This window comes from Miniopterus schreibersii, assembly GCF_964146895.1.
Source record: "Miniopterus schreibersii genome assembly, chromosome: 20".
Classification (NCBI taxonomy): Eukaryota; Metazoa; Chordata; class Mammalia; order Chiroptera; family Miniopteridae; genus Miniopterus; species Miniopterus schreibersii.
In genome coordinates this window covers 26,075,270-26,089,477 of record NC_138122.1, presented here as the reverse complement: position 1 = coordinate 26,089,477, position 14,208 = coordinate 26,075,270, and the positions used below count along the sequence as shown (strand labels likewise).

The 14,208-nt window shown below is 64.1% G+C and overlaps 1 protein-coding gene and 1 long non-coding RNA gene across 3 annotated transcripts in view; one reads left to right on the top strand and one right to left on the bottom strand.

The window, feature by feature from the left end:
- PITPNM2 (phosphatidylinositol transfer protein membrane associated 2) overlaps positions 1-14,208 on the top strand; it is a 70,345-nt gene that overhangs the window by 19,786 nt on the left and 36,351 nt on the right. The gene's annotated exons all lie outside the window — the stretch shown is intronic.
- On the bottom strand, positions 634-6,029 carry LOC308550102. Its single transcript, XR_013997841.1, has 4 exons — positions 4,554-6,029; positions 1,174-2,461; positions 896-1,016; positions 634-733 (listed from the first exon to the last, which is right to left on the bottom strand). It is a non-coding gene; the product is annotated as an uncharacterized lncRNA (long non-coding RNA).

Below are 14,208 nucleotides of genomic sequence, written 5' to 3'. Positions count from 1 at the left end.
GGCACAATAGTCCCATTAGCTGGGCCTGGCGTGGGCAGGGCAGCCCGTGGAGCCGGGTGAGGGCAGGGGGCTCTTTCTGGGCGCAGGGGGGTGGCCGCGATGTCGGCAGCAGCTGCGCATCTTAGGAAACACGGCAGACGTGCCCGGGCCCGGTGGCGGTGTGGCAGGGGCCCCGGCTGCCCGCAAGCCCAGGATCACGCTCACGCCCTCGTTCCCAGGGACGCGGGACCTGGACCGGCTGGGAAAATGGACTACGTGCCTCTCGGACTTCATCCGGTTCCAAGGGGAGGCAACTGGGTTCACCCTAAAAATAACCAAACTTGCAAACAGCTTCAACATGCAAATGTTTCTCGTATCGATAGGGCCACAGCACTTAAAGGTACAGCAGTTTTTCCACCGCCCCGATCTGTTTGTTTCCCCCGCGTGGGGAGGAGCTCTGGGGTGATCTGGGCCCTTCTGGGGTCACCATCTTCCAGCGCCCGGCTGAGGTCTGGCTGGGCTTCTGCCCTCCCCGTGGGCGCCTCCTGCCCTGGGGCACCCCAGTCTGGCAGGGGTGAGGCACCTGCGACTCTCAGTGGCCCCGGGTGCCCCCCGACTCGGGCAGGGTGGCTGGGCGGGAGCACTGTCGCCCCGTCAGGCTCGCGTGTGTGCGCCGAGGGGCTCGCCTGACTTTGACTTTCCAAGCTCCTCTGGCCCAGAAACCCGAGTAAATGAGTTTTCAGAGAGGAGGAGCCTATAAATAGCCAGGCAGGATGTGGAGAGGTGAGATGCAGGGGACCGCCACGGTTGTGGGCCCCGCTCTGAGCGGTGGCTGCACCGGGACCCACCCCACCCTGCCGGGTGCCCGTCTCCCCACTCTGTTGGCAGAGTCCTGGCGTCACAGGCCCCTGCTGACCTCCGGCTGTCCTGGCCGCCACGCCCAGCACGGGGCCACCGTGAGGCTCTGGGGCACCCTGTTATGTCCCCTGCTGGGGACTCTGTGTCCGTGTGCTAACTCTTCCACAGATGTGCCATGTCTGGGGGGGGGAAAGTGCACCATCAAGTGGGGGGCTGAGTGTGGTCGCACCCCCTGGACGGCGGGCCTGGGACTCCAGGGCCTTAGGGCAGGGCCACCGTCGCCACCGTCTCTGGGAGTCGTGAGGAGGTGCAGGCCTAGACCCTTGGGGTACTAACCTCTGCAGAGTCTTCGTTCGTATGTTCATTCACCCCTGAGATCATTCATTCGTATGTTCATTCATTCCTTCCCGCGTTCATTCGCTCCTGAGTTCATTTGTTCATTCAGCGCCCGCTGGGCGCCAGGAGCTTCCGGGCCCTGGGGATGCTTCAGTGAATGAACCAACCCAAAGCCCTGCCCTCACGGAGCCCCATTCCTGTGGGAGAGAGACTTTAAAAAACACACGAAAACACAAAACGTGCTACACCGTGGACGAACCTGGAGGACATGAGGCCGCGTGAAACAAGCCAGACACAGAAAGACAGACACCGGGTGATTCCGCTCATCGGAGGCGCCTAGAGTCAGATGCATAGAGAGGGAAGGGGGGGGGGGTGTTAGTGTCTCGCGGGACAGTTTCCATTTGGGAAGATGCCAGTTCTGGGGATGGTTGCACAGCAGCATGAATGTGCTTAATGCCACTGAACTGGCCACTTAAAAACGGTCGCGACGGCCCATTGGGTGAGGTGTGTATTATACCCCGATTTTAAAAACAAAAAATATAGAAATGAGAGGAAAGGAATGCACAGTGTATTAGATGAGGGTCGGTGCTGGGAAGAGAGCAAGAAAGGGCGGGAGAGGGCCGGGGCTGGGTTAAGGCATTGTCAGGGCGAGGGAGGGAGGCCCGTGGGGTGGGGGAGGAGGCCTAGTGAGAAGGGGCTGAGCGGAGGCGGCAGGAAGGGGAAGCGCCTCCGGGCAGAGGGGACGCAGGGACCGATGCCCAAGGCAGGCAGGGTGGAGCCTCCAGGCCTTCACTCCGGGTGGGTGCCGCCAGGACACTTTGGGCCCAGGCAGGACGTTTGTGGGTTCGCGAGGGGTCCCTCCGGCCGGCCGTTCTTTGCAGGGTGGGGGTTTGAGGCTGGGTGCCCCGGGCCTGTTCCTGAGCTCAGCGCACAGTGGGGTAGGGTTCTCTGCGGTCGTGTTTAAGTTTTTCTGGAGTCCTTGGCTGTCGCTCCCAGATGCCACTTCTCCCTTTGCCACTCGGGCAGGGTGGGGTGGGTGGCGTGACGAGGCGGGATGGCTTGGCCAGGGTTCGGTTCCTGCTGCTGGGGCCTGGAGGCCGCCCCCTAGGCCCCTGCCTGCCCCGCCTGGGAGCTGAGTGCTGAGGGCCCGGGAACTGGGCCTGTCCCAGAGTTGCCTCTGGGGGGGGGGGAAGGCCCCTGCTGGCCAGGTGGGGGGTCGGGCCGGGCTTCAGCCCCACCTGTTGTCTGCCCCACCCTGTGTCTTCCAGCTGTTCCTGGGTTTCTGCATCTGCAAAGGGAGAGGGTGGGACTGGGACCCGGTCTGGATTCCAGTTTCTGCCGGGAGCTCAAGCAGCTCCGTGCGTGAGGGAAGGTCCCCCTGAGCACCCCCCACCACCCAGCCGGGGCCCAGCGCCCTCTGCACACCCCACGGCCCCTTCCACCCACCCCGGCTGCCGCTTTAGGACGGGGGAGGGTCTGTTCTAATCCTATAGCTCCCGCCCAGATATTCCAGGGGTGACCTCAGGAGTTGCTGGGGGAAACAGCAAGCGATGGGGTTCTAGAACGGGTGTCAGGGGCCAGTTGGGGCAGGAGGAGCGGCCAGTGGCTCGGGGACCTGTCATTATGGCGCCCATGGAGCCCACTCACCAGCTGGAGCCCCCTGTGTTCCCCGAGAGCCCAACCACCTGCCCTCTGTCCTTCTAGAAGGGGCCTCGGGGGCGAGGCCACAGACAAGCCCTCTCCACCCCGAGGACACCCCGAGGACACTGTGGGGTAAGTCGGGGGAGGAAGGGGCCAGGAAAGAAGACCGAGGGGCTTGGCGCTTGGCCGGGGCCCTGGGTCCCACACGCCTGTCTTATCCAGTCCTCAGAGCTGCTCTGTCTGGGACGATCACCACTCACCCCATACGACTGTTTAATTTTAAATTAAATTGAAATAAACTTAATAATCGCGTTTCCAAGTCACACAGTCACATTTCAGGTGCTCAGTGGCCACGTGGGGTGAGTGGCGGCCAAGCTGGACAGCGCAGGCGTAGAAACATCCATCGGCGCAGGGAGTTCTGTGGGACAGAGTTGGTCCCCACTCGAGCAGCCCCACGAGGTTGAGGCTGTTGCCCCATTTCACAGATGGACAAGCTGTGGCTCTGAGAGCAGAAATGGCCTGCTGGTCGTGCAGCCGGGGAATGTCAGAGGGCGCAGGACACAGGTCCGGTGGGTCTCAGGGCGTGGATGTGGGGCTGGTGCGGGCGCCGTGTCCAGCGGCCCAGCGGCTACTTCTCAGGACAGAGGGGCCTAAGGCCCACCCGTGGCCCACCCACATGCCCTGGGACCTCTGCCTCCTCCAGGAGCCCTCCTGTGCTCAGTGACGCTTTATTGCAAAGGCAAAGCAGGGGTTAACATTCAGTTGGGGCCTCCAGGGGCCTGCACCTTGGAGACCAAATCCCTTAGGAGAGACTCAGGGGAACTGCCAGGAGCCTTGGCCAGACAAGGATCCCGGCCCAGGGGCTCCATCCACTTGGGGGGCCGGGTGTGGCTGGGAGAGCTCAGCCCACCCTCCCCCGCCTCCTGCATAGGTGGCCCTGGGCATTGGTGTTCTCCTGTCAGTGGGCACCCCTGCCCTCCTCAGGGTGGCAAATGTGGCAGAACCTACTGCGGAATTGGGACTCAGGTCTCAGCCACACTGATTTTGAGAAGTGGGGAGGCAGGTGGGGGTCAGAAACGGCTCCTGGACACCAGGGCCCAGCTGCTTCCCGGGCTGGCTGTCGGGAGGGGCTCTGCTGTCCTTAGGCCTGGCCCTCTGGGAGGCTGATGGGGCATCCTGAGCCCCGCAAAAGCCCTGCGGTTCCTGCCCCGCCGCCCGGCACGGAGCTGCTCTTTGCCCCACCGAGACGCAGGTCCCCCACGGCCTGGCCCTGTGGCCCGGAGGCCCGGCTTGGGGGCGGCTGCTCCGGCAGGAGGGTGGGGATGGGCTCTGCTGCCGCCTTCCCTCTGGCATATGGCTCCGCCGCCCGCCTCGGGCTGTGCCAGCGGCTCCCCCTTCTCCATGGCAACTTCGCTCAGTGGTCCCAGTGGAGGAGAGAGAATCAATTCTCCCTCTTCCCTCCCTCCCTCCCTCTCCCCACCCCTTCCTCTTGGCCTCCTGCCTCTTTCATCCCTGCCGGGCTCACGGCTCTTCCCTCCTCAGCTGGCTGTCCGTCAGTCCATCCAGGGGACCTCCCGCAGCGCCCTGAGGCCGAGGGCGCCGGGACCTCCGAGGAGGAGGACCTCCGGGGACATGGGGACCAGCTCCTGCGGCGTGGGGTTCCCGGCGGCTCTCGCACTCTGTGCCCCTCGTCCCCCCTGCTTGCATTTTCCTCCCGAAAGGTAATTTTCTGCTCTAACCGTCACAGCCTGAGGAGGGCTGATTAGGCAGGAAGGCTCTGTCCCGGTCACGTGGGCCGCTGGTTTCCTCTGAGTCGCTGGGTTGGAGGGAGAGGCGAGGAGAGGCCGAGTTTGGGGGCCCAGGGTCTCCTCCAGGGCTGTTGTGAGTAGCGGGCCTCGGGCCTCCCGGTCGGTGCTTGGGCACCGCTGTGGGTGCCCATCCATTTTCCAGTGTAATCGCCGCTCACTGGGGACAGCCGGCCTTCCTCGCCCGAGGTCTGCGGGGAGGGGGCAGGCGGAGGCAGGCACATGCACCCCACATGGGGCTGGGCCCGGGTGCAGGGCTCCCCGCCTAACCCCTCTCACCCGACAGCGGGGGACCGTTTCGTCCCGTAACCAAGACTTCCCCAGGAGACGGTTTAGGTGGATCTTGGACCGGCCGGTTCCGGGCAGAGCGGTCCCGCCGGCACGGTCTGCTGGGCACAGTCCCTCGGCAGAGTTTGTCCACAGGCTGGCTTTTAAGGCGGCTGCCCAGTGGGCGGACATTGTCCGTCGCCCCTGCCCCACCTCCCGGGTGCGGGTCAGGATGGCTTCCCTGGAGGGAGCGCATGAAGTTAGCTGCGGGCGCCGTCCCCGGGCCGTCGCCAGGTCTGCAGCCCCTCCCCGTTACCTCTCTGCCTCCTGCGCCCCGTGGATGGAAAATACAGCCCCTCCCTGTGCACAGAGCACCCCCCGTGTGGATGGGAAGCCAGGCCCCAAAGGCACGGGCTCAGCACCCAGTTCTTAGAAGCCGAGGGTTCCACACCGCGTCTGAGAGGAAGCCCCGTGCGGTCTTTAAATAGACCGAGGACGCCGAGCGCCCCGTCTGACTCACAGGGAAGTTCAGAGCCGGTCGCAGGTATCAGAGAAAACAGCTCCCGGCTGCGAGCGCGGGACCCAACCTGGGGGGCAGAAATGGCAGGGGTGCCTGGCCACGCAGGTACGCGGCTGGGAGGCAGGCTCGCGGGCGGCCAGTCGGACTCCGCGTCGCCTTCTGGGGTGGCCCCGGACAGGCCGTTTTCATAACAGATTCGGCCTTGACGGTGCCCCGGGGCTGGGCCCCCCCCTGCTGCTGGGGGCTGGGCCGGGCCCCTTTCAACTGTCCTTGCCCCGAAGCCGCCTGGGACCCCGGATTCCCTCTGCGCTTCCTTTGATGATCCGATCAGTTCCTGTTGGGCGGGTAGGAGCGAAGCTTTTGTGTCTGCAGACGGGCCACGCCGCGCCTTGTTTTTCCTCGGCTCCGAGCCTGGAGTCTGTCACCGCGACCCTCCCGGCATCCGGCCGCTGTGCAGGCTTCTTAATGACATTACCCGCGCCTGGCCTCGCGGGTGGCTGCGCCGCACATTCTGATGGGTTTGCGAGGAGTTGTGTGACGGGCGGGCGGGCGGGGAGGCGGTGCGCCGCTTTTGTTTGGTTTGGTTTTGGTTTGCCGGTGAACGGAAAATCTGATGTGACACGGAAAAGGTCAGTCCTGTGAGCGGCTCCGTGGAGCCCTGGGCCTCCCTGCGGGGCGGGGGGGGGGCTGGCCCGGAGCCCCCGCGACAGCTGGGGTTCCTCTGCTCGGGGTCTCTCCTGGGTGGCCCGGGGTGGGCTGCCTTTGATGACACCCCCCGTGTGCGTAAACCTGAGGTCGGAAGGGAGGCAGAGCAAGGCTGGCCGGCCTCGGAGGAGGCGGGAGGCTCGGCCCACCAACCTCCCTGCTTTGTCCCGAGTGACTGCTGAGCTCCTGTGCCAGCCCCTCCCGCGCGCCGGGAGCCAGCCTCCTTTCTCAGCGTGATTCCACCGAGCGGAGCGGCGGGGACTTACTTGAAAGCCTCGCAAACAGCTGTGGAGGGTGTGGGAACTGGTCGGAGGGGGGAGCCCGGCTGCCGACGGCTCCGGCCAGGGGTGAGAGCGTGGGCAGCTCATTCCAGGAAAAGTGGAGTAATCGCCGCGTTGGCCGGCGTTCAGGCGGTGAGTGGATGTGTCTTCTTGAACTCGAGGGGAGCTCCGAGATTCAGGGAAGGGCGCGGCGGGCGGCCGATGGTTCCCACAGACCTCACAAAGTACAGGAAGCTGCCAGGGGAAGTGACTTCTCCCCCCACCGTGTGCTGGCCGCTCGCGGTGTCCACCTCCCAGGCCGCGCCGAGCAGGACAGGCAGGGCCCGGGACCACCTCCACCGGGGAGGCCTAGCTGGTGCCCTCCAGGCCCCAGGCCCAGCTCTGAGAAAATCTCTCGGTGGTGTCTCTTCATTTTCATTGTGTGAATGGCTTAGAAACTGTGCGGGAGGAAGGAGCTCGTGAACATCAAACTCTCCCCGGTCTGTCTTGTGATGTCCCCGAGCATACCCCCCCACACACACACGCTCACTCATGTGCACACCCAGCTCCCCTGCACCGTGCATGCAGACACACACACACACACACACACGCATGCATACACTCATGTGCACACAGCTCCCATCCACCGTGCATGCAGACACACACACACACACACGCATGCATGCATACACTCATGTGCACACAGCTCCCCTGCACCGTGCATGCAGACACATACACACACACACACACGCATGCATACACTCATGTGCACACAGCTCCCATCCACCGTGCATGCAGACACACACACACACACACACACGCATGCATACACTCATGTGTACACAGCTCCCATCCACCGTGCATGCAGACACACACGCATGCATGCATACACTCATGTGTACACAGCTCCCATGCACACATGCACTCTCATGCACACACACACACCCCGACGTTTGCCCTCCTGCCATCAGGGCCATGCCTACCACCTGGCTTTCTGCTCCTGACGAGATCTCCCTTGAACAGTCCTCGGTGTTGGTAAGACCCCGCAGCTGCCTGTCTGTGCCCCGCCTTCAGCTCATCAGCTTACCTGCGTGAGACGGGCCGTTCCCGTCCGCTTCTGCAAGGAGCTGCCTCGCTCTCTCGCTGCTCCTCTTTTCCATGCCACCCCCCAGGCTCTGCCCTGCCCTCGGTGTGTGTCTGTGGGAGACCCCCCCGAGTGCCAGCCTCCCACCCTGGGCCCCCGAGAGTCCAGGTCAGAAGGAAGGGGCATCGTCAGAGAGAGACCGCTGAGCTGAAGATGTGCTGGGCTGCAAGGCCACGCGCACGCGGGCATGTCCTCCCCACGTTGTCCGTAATTTGCCACCTTCAGCTTTGCTCTCCATTTCTCCCTATTTTCTGGTTGATTTCCAAGAGCAAGGCTCAGCAAACTCTGAAGCAGGACCTGAATTCCCACCTCATGGGCTCCTTCGCGAATATCATCTAATTTAACAGTTTGCGGCCACCCTAGAAGTGCTTGCTGTGAGCAAACTGAGTCTCAGAGCGGTTGAGTAGCTGCCCTGGGAAGGCAGGGCCAGAACTCATTCATTCATTCACTCATTCATTCATTCACTCATTCATTCCTTCATTCATTCATTCACTCATTCATTCACTCACCTGTTAGACATGGAGCCTGCTCTGCATTGGGCCGGGGGGGGGGGGGTCCATCCATCCCAGTTGTCTGAGGAAAGCAAAGAAGCGGCGAGCAGGCCTGGGAGGAGGGGCAGCCCCGGGGCCTGAGCTGGGAGCCCCTCGTGGCCCCCCCAGCCCGCCGCGCCCGCGGGAGTGCGGGATCCCGACCGCCTGGGTCCCTCCTCCTCCTGCTGTGGGCCGCCCGGCTCACTCTGCTTTAAAATCTGTCACAGCATGGTCCTGTCGCCGGGAAGGCAGCCTGCGGAGCGGGGCCGCCTGCTCCACGCCGAGGACTTCAGGGCGGGCGGCTCGGCGCCGAGGGGTTACAGTAGGAGGCCGTGCCTCGGTTTCCTCCTCTGTCACCTGCGGGCAGCGCCGCCTGCTTCACACCGCTCAGCGCGAAGGGAGCGGTGGACGGGCGCTTGGCAGTAAGGCCCACGATGGGCGTCAGATGCTCCCGAATTACGATGGGGCTACGTCCCGGGAGACCCTTCCGGAGTCGAATATCGTAAGTCGAAAACGCACGTGCTCACCCGACCTACCGACCGTCGCAGCTTAGCCCAGCCCACCGCACGCGCTCAGAGCACTCGCCCGGCCCGGGTCGGACACAGCCCGCCTCGGAGTGCCCGGCGTTGCGAGAGTGCTGTGCCCACGGCGCCCGCCCAGGAAAACACCGGAATTCAAAACCCAAAGTTCAGTCTCTACTGACGGCACATTGCTTTTGCACCGTCTCGTAAAGCTGAAAAATCGAAAGTCGAGCCCGGCCGGTGTGGCCTAGCTGGTCGAGCGCCGCCCTGGGTACCAAACGGTCGCCGGTTCGCTTCCCGGTCAGGGCGCAGGCCCGGGTTGCTGCTCGATCCCCAGCAGGAGGCAGCCGATCGAGGACCCTCGTCATTGACGTTTCTCTCTCTCCCTCTCCCTTCCTCTCTCCGAGACCAGTAAAAACATATTAAAAAAAGAAACCGTAGGTTGAACCCCGTAAGTGGGGGGCCGTGGGTGCAGAGGACCTGCCCGCAGAGGTTGGGGTGGAGTGAGCACAGACGGCAAAGCAAACGACCCGCTTCACGGTGGTCCCGGGCAGAGGGAGGTGCGAGCGAGAACTCTGTTATTTTTGCAATTCTTTCTGTAGGTTAGAGAATATGTGAAAGAAAAAAAAAAATGACGTAAGCATTTGAGGGGCTTCCCCCAAAGGTGGCAGAATGAGGACTGAACCGAGCAGGGTTCGCACCCGAAGGGACCACAGGAAGCCCCGTGGCAGTGGCCGGCCCTGGGGGCGGGGATGGTGTGTGCTGTGCCCGTGTTCCGCCCGGTGCCCTCGCCTTGCCCTTGCCCGCGCCCTTGTGAAGCACTTTGCAGCTTTCTAGGCGTGGGCCTGTGTGATCGCCGCCTGGGGCCGTGAGCAGCTCCACAGGCTGTGCAGACAGGGCCCGGGAACGGGTCGTGTTAAAACGCTCCTGCCCCCGAGCTGATCTGCCTGCTGGGCCCCCGGGAACCGCGCGGCGGCCGGGGTCCCGCCTCAAGGGCTCTGGGCTCCTGGGATGGGAGGCGGGAGGCGGGGGCTGCTCGGGGTGGCGGGAGTCCCCGGGTTTGAGTCCCGGCCGTGCGACCTGCAGAAGCGCTTGGTTTCGGAGCCTGCGTTGCCTCGCGTGGGGCGGGGGGCCGTCCTGCCACTCGGGCGCTGGGTGACAATCGCGAGCCTGTGTTTCTGGCCTGGCCCGGGAAGGAGCGAGATGGCGACAGGGCGACCGTTTTATAGGGCGCTTCTTCAGTGCGGGGCTATAAAAAAAAAAAAGAGTTGGCCTCAGATGGACACTGTGTACCAGAGGCTGTCCTAGGATCAGGGCCAGGCTGGCCCCTGCTCTCCACGCTCCCAGTGTTTGGCGAGCGGGCCCCGGGTCGAAGCCAGCGGGACCTCCTATCCCGGGGCGCGGCCGCTACGCCGCCCGTGGCCTGGAAGACGAATGCCCGAGCTTTGCCAGCCCCCCCGAGGGCACGTGGCACAGCAGTGTTGCTGGTGGGGAAACGGAGGCGGGGGGAGCGTCTCACTGTCAGAGCTGGGTGTGGCCGAGGCTCCGAGGAGGGGCCTCCCCTGGACCCAGCAGGAGAGCAGGGGCCGGAATTTGTGTCTGGATCACCAGCCAGCGGCTTCCTTCCTCCCCCCGCCTCCCCGTGCCCCCTGCTCACAGCTGCGGAGGGGCCCTGCTGGCGTTGGTGACATCCCTGCCCCACGGCAGGGGCACCGTTGAGGCACTCTTTCTTTTTTTTATAACCCTCACCCGAGGGTGTTTTTTCCGTTGCTTTTCAGAGAGAGTAGAAGCAGGGGAGAGAGAGAGAGAGAGACATCGATGTGAGAGACGCACCGATTGGTTGCCTCCCGCAGGTGCCCCGACCAGGGCCGGGGGTCGAGTCTGCAACCCAGGAGCGTGCCCTTGGCTGGAACAGAACCCGGGACCCTTCAGGCCGCGGGTGGCCGTGGCATTCTTGGGGCTGCCTCTTGCCCCAAGTCCATCCAGGTTGGGCCGGTGCGTGAAGGGGCACGTTGGCTCAGGGCCTTTGGGGTGCCCCCCATGACCGGCCCGGGCTGCAGGACCGGTTGGTCCCTGTGAGGCCATTCAGAAGACGCAGCTCCGAGTAAGCGGCAGCGGCCTCCCGGGCACTCGGAGCAGAGCTTCCCGCCTGATGGGCAGCCACGCGCCTCTGACCGCTTGGCAGTCCCTGGACCTCGCACGGGAGGCAGCCAGCGGGAGGGCTCCTCCCTTGGCCCGGCTCGCGTCACGTCCCTCTGAGCTGCCAGTCTGTGGTCCGGGAGGGTTCAGAGCCACTGCCCCTGAGGTCTAAGGGCCCCTGGAAAGGGGTCAGTTCAAACCCTTCTGCTAGAGCTGGGAAGGTGATGCCCACGGAGGGCTGGGGACCGGCCAGTCCAGCTCCCAGGGCCTGGGCAGCACTGACTGGCACGACCTCCTGTTTGCAGCCTGGTCATTTTCAGGGTCTTGGCCCAGGTCCCACTGTGGGTGCAGGATTGTGGCAGGATTTCTACCCCCAGGAGCACTGAACGGTGCAGGGGAAGAGGCGGGGAGAGCGGCTGGGACCCGCCTGCCTCCCTGCAGGGGACTCACCTGCCCCCTCCCCGCCCCCGTCCACCTGTGGTCTCCTGGCCGGGCTCCTGCCCTGGATCCTCAGTGCCGTGTGTGATGCGTTAACAGCGGGGCTCAGAGCTCACGCTGGGATTCGCTCCTCGGTCCGTCCCGTCTTTGTCCTGTGAAACGGCCGAGGCGGAGGCCTGGAATCTTTTCCACGCAGAGAGCTTGAGTGAACCCTCCAAGGTCAGACGGCCGCTCTGGGACAGAGCGTGGACTTCAATCACTTACAGCAAATATTTGCCGGGCGCCTGCCTTTATTGAGCAACTGCTCCAGCCAGGCCCTGGGGAGCCACTGGGAGCAAGAGGCTTGCAGGAGAGCGTGCGGTGATGTCACCGTCTGGGAAAGGCGTAGAGGGGCGTCAGGCCAAGTGCCCGGGAGCCGGCGGGGCCCACCCGCAAGGTTTCCCTGGGAGTAGGGCTCTTGGAGTGAAGGGGTCTCAGTCACGGGACTCCAGGTGTCCCCACCAGCAGCTGCAGGAGACGGAGATTCTAGTGTCGGCCCCGCCCTGGGACCTCAGGCAAGCCCGTGTCCACCTGCAGGAGAGGCTGACCCAGGCCATTCTTTTCATTCTCTGGGGGGCTTCCCAGGACCCTCGGGGAGTGTGTGAGACTCAGGGCCCAGGGCTTCCTCTGTCCAGGAGGCCAGGGAGGGAGGGCCCGGAATCTGCCCTTGAACAAGCCCTGTTGGGGTTCCGCAGCTGGGTCTCCCTCCCCTCCCGTGTCCTGCAGCATCCTGCCCACCTAGGGGGCTGGGCACCCTACCCTCGCTCTGCTCTGCCTCTCTCTGAACATCCAGCCCTCACCGGGCACCTCACCCCGGGGCACATTGTAGAGGTGTCACCTTGACACCTGGCTCCTGCGAGAGCCTTTATCTCTAGGCGTCCAGGGCCTGTGTCTGAACACTCCTCCCGGTGACGTTGACATCAGTCTCCACACAATGACACCAACACCAGACTGGAAGGTGTAGGCGGGTACCAGGCCCAGACCTGCCATGACCTGCTGGGGGCCTCAGGAGGGTCTCTGTGTCCAGACACCTGCAGGACGGGGGCTGGAGGGGGCTGCCCGGCAGAGGTGGCCGTGCGCAGCCCCTGAGGGATGACCCAGTGTGTCAGGCCAGGGCCAGGCGTCACGCTTTGTCTAGGTGCCCAGTGCCTCGGCGTCGTCCCATCTAACCCCACCCCGCCCTGAGAGATGGGTCGTGTTTCTAAAAACAGGTAAACTGAGGCCCAGAGTGGGTAGACAGCTCGAGAGAAGCATGAGTTCAATCGTGGGTCCGCCTGGCTCCGGAGCGGGTCTTTCCCGTGGTGCCTCGGGGCCTCCAGCTGGTTCTGGTTGTTTCACGACCGGTTTGTGTTTTGTTCAGGGCGGGGGGGGTGCACCTGCCCCTGCCGCCCCCCGACTGCCCCCCGTCCTGCTGTTCTCAGCTCGGGGCTGTTCGCCGCCTCTCACTCCCACCCCGCTGACACGGGGCTGGCTTTGTTTTTGACCGTCAGCCGGGCAGGGAAGTGGCAGGCTGTGTGCAGAGATTCCCGAAATAGCCCCAGGCTCCCCGCCAGAGATGGGAGAGCCAGGCTGTGCGCGGTGGGCCGGGGCCTTGAAGATGACTCAGTTCCCCGCACCCGGCCACCCCCTCTTCGCGCCCTCCCCTCGGGCTCTTCTGCCTGAGCTGCCCCCAGCCCTGCCCGCCCGATGCCCCCAGGATGTGCCGAGAGGCCGCCCCAGGCTGGTGGCTTCGGGGTGCCGGCTGGGAGGGCTTTGGTGTAGCCCTGGCCCCGGAATCAAGGGTTCTCGTGCCCTCCCTTTGCCTGACTTGCCCCATGGCCTTGACCAAGGCCCCGATGACCTTGACCAAGGCCCCCGTCGTCCTGTTTGCTGCAGTTTCCCAGTTGGGGCCGGGGAGGGTGTGTCGTGGGATTGTGCGGACAGAGGCCCCAAACAGGCGTGGGAAGGTCGGTGACAACACCGATGGGTTATTTCTCCCAGTCCTGGCTGGTTTTTGGTTTTTGTTTTTTTCCTAAGCCTCACCTGAGGACATTTTTTCCATTGCTTTTCAGAGAGAGCGGAAGGGAGGGAGGGGGAGAGACTTGACTGGGAATCGAACCCTCGACCATTCGGTACATGGGCCGGTGCTCTAACCGCTGAGCCGCCGGCCAGGGCTCGCCTGCCATTCTCGTTGCCCCTCCAGGATCCAGCCCAGCCCAGCCCTGCCCCCCGCCCTCCCCCTTGCCCAGGTGCAGGCCTGGGGCCGCGGGAGGACAGGCGCTGGCCCGAGCAGGTGCCCGTGGCCACCGGGCTGCACGGGGCTGGGCTCTGTCCCCGAACGGGGCTTCTGCCTGTGGCCAGTGATGAAATCCGCTCCCGTCGCTCGCGGTCTGTGTCCGTGTGCTGCTGGCTTTTGCTCTGTGACTGACCTTGTGCTGCGTCCCCTGGGTCGGGGTGGGGCGAGCTTCAGGGGCGGGTGCGTGTGACCCGTCGGGGCCGAGGCTCAGGCTCGGCTGTTTCCCGGTCAGGGGAGAAACACCCCAAGGCGCGAGCCAGGGTCCCTGACCTTCCATCCCCAAGCCCAGCAACTAAACGCTTTTTCGTAACTCGTTTGGCAGCCAAGTCTCGCCTGAACCGAGGTGAGGCCATTTTTTCATGGCCGTTACGTGTCTTCGTTCGCGTCTTTCGCTGCAGAAATGTCGAGTTTGACTGTCGGATGCTGCCGAAAAATGCCCCGAAAGTGCAGGGAGCTCTGAGTTCTTGGACACCTCTGGCCCGAGGGTAAGGCCTCTGCTTTCATACCAGTTACAAGCAGCCTCTGCCCCCAACTCTCCACCGTGTCCTTCCCCTGAGATTCCTGGGGCTGAAGGGGTGATGCCGCCCACGGCGCCTCCAGCACCCAGCCCCTGGCAGCACCCGGGGGGGGATATTTTTAATATCACTGTAGGCGCTAGAACGCATCCCTGTTGCCAGGCGCGGCGTGGGGTGCTCTGCACACTCACGCCTGACCCCCTCATTGGATGTATCGCCATCCCATCCCCCTTTTA